This window comes from Aplysia californica, unplaced genomic scaffold (assembly GCF_000002075.1).
Source record: "Aplysia californica isolate F4 #8 unplaced genomic scaffold, AplCal3.0 scaffold00158, whole genome shotgun sequence".
Taxonomy (NCBI): Eukaryota; Metazoa; Mollusca; class Gastropoda; order Aplysiida; family Aplysiidae; genus Aplysia; species Aplysia californica.
Window position 1 is genome coordinate 1154816 of NW_004797428.1, and position 2500 is coordinate 1157315.

Sequence of the window (2500 nt, forward strand, 5' to 3'; positions counted from 1 at the left end):
GCTGCGCGTGCGCTGAGCCAGGAGCTACACTGACTCGGGACCAGAACGACACGTAAGATGATGCCCGTGCGCTGAGCCAGGAGCTACACTGACTCGGGACCAGAACGTAGGCGAGGTGGCCCAAATAGGCTTATCGGGCGACATAAACCCGGCTCCCGCAGGACGAGGGTTAATCAACTGGACATGTGAACCACCATGGGAGAGCAAAGTTTTTCCACAGATCTCGCCATACTGAAAGACACCATGACAAGCCAAGTGGGCAACATTTTCTTTAGAATTGGTTGCTGAAAACTGTGGACTTCTACTGGGGGGAGCATAAAGCTATCACAGCTATAGACTTCTACTGGGAGGAATGAGATGGAGTGGGGTTATGCTGCATCACCCTAGTCTTTTGCGACTTATATATCTAGATCTACTATAAATAGTACAAGTCTTTGTGCTCCATAGACCAGGCTTGACAGCTTTTTCACAACCCAATTGTAAGGCATTGCGGTGAAATCAGGCGCTCATCAAAATAATGAAATTAAAAAAAAAAAATCAGCATTTTTTGGGACGATGGGCAATTTTTTTCTAATTTTTTTTGTTTGGGCTCAATACTTTTTAAGGACATTTAAAAACACTTTTTTGTGTAGATTTTACTGAAAAACATTGATTAAAGGCAGAAAAAAAGTAAATTTTCAGTTTCCAAAGACTCTCTGGCTATGGAAGTTACCAAACTTTGGCGGCCATATTCTCTCTAATTTTACCTCTGAAACCAGACAACCCTGACCTCCTTCTATCGTAAATATTTCTATTGCTATTCATTCAACACAGATGGATATTTTTTAACCTGAAGGCAGGCAAATAAATGGACCTTAAAATGATACCAATAACTTTACACGCCCAAAAATTGATGAGCACCTGATTCCACTGTTTCATGACGCAATTAGAGACAGCCAACGTAATGATATTCAGTATGATAGAAGTGACAAAAAACAAAATAAAATCAAGTGGGACTGGTTTTGGTTTAGCGTACGGTACGTGACAAGGCTCTTAAATGCTGGATTGCTGACCTGCGCAGACTCTCCACTCCCCTCCCTCCACCCCCACCCCCCTTTCGCCCCAATTAAGAAAAGTAAATATATCATGTAAAAGATATTCTGTTTGGTGGGATGCACAAATTGGCAGGTGAACTTCTTCCTTCTATTTTAATGTCCTTTTTCCCCCATTTCCTTCTTTTATTTTCAGTTCTTTCTTTGTTTTTTCTTTTCTTTCTTTGTTTTTAAAAATTCCTTCTTTCTTCTTTCTCTTCTGTCCTCTTTATTAATTTTTTTTTGTATGTGACGTCCTAATCTTCTGCAATGACCTATTTGTGTTGCAAGTGCCATAAAACTCTTACTAAAACTGAAAAAAAAAATAAGCAAGTGGACTTTCTCTGATTGCTCCCTACCTGTCTGTTGCCTTTGTTTGAGACAAAAATTTGCCTCCTTTGTGATTTTTTGTCCAGGGTTTTGTTCAAGGTGCTGTTTTGATACTGGTTAGAGATGTATCTTCTTAGGAGACATGCATCAATTGTTTAGTTGTTAGGCTCTTGGTCTTTCAGCTATAGGGTCATGGATTTGAGTCCCTACCGAGGTCTGACCGTGTGTCCTTTGGAAAGGCTTTTTACTCAAATTTCCTCGCTTCACTCAGGTGGGAAAGGGTACCAGGCTATAGGCAGTGAAAGATCTTGTCAGTTTGTTAGTGTTTGAGTACTACTTAACCAGCTGCTTGCACTGTATGGTATGCCTCAGGGGAGGTGAGAATGTTTCTGAGTGTTTTGTGCTGTCTTAGAATTACAAAGTTCTATCTGATGTTTTTGGATGTTTTGAGTTACTAAGACAATGAGGTCAGGAACCAAATTAATGTTCTGTCAACATCGTAAGGTTATAATTCAGAGTCGTTATCAAGATATTCAAAGAATTACGTTTAAATAAAGCTTGACATGTATTAAAACTCAACATTTTTAGCGTCCAATTTCTCTAAATTAAGTACAGAGCAGATAGAACTATTTATCGGTTATTTAAGGGGCGGTACCTTCAAGTTTAACGTCCATTTCTGAAAGGACTGAGCCAAAAAGGAAATTGGTGTAAAGTGTCTTTCCCAAGGGCACTACGTTGGACTGAGCTGAGGTTCAAACTACGAAATCTATTCAAATACAATTGTTATTATTATTAATAATATTTTCATTATAGATGTCACTTATGCATGACTTTTTGCATATTGTCGTCAACAAGCCGTTCAACTGTTCTAAGCTCAGGAAGCAAAACTTTTCAGAAGATAGAAAAAACCCCAAAACGTTTCATTCTTTAAACAGTTGTGCTTACATTTAAACAATCTTGCTTGCATTTTTCAACATTAAGAATTTGAATTCAGACAAAATAGTTCTCGAGCAACAACAATCGATATCACCGATTGAGAAACTGCAATTTGCAAAAAAATTCAACATTTGTGGGTTTGTTACGTCGGATCAGAAGGCTGA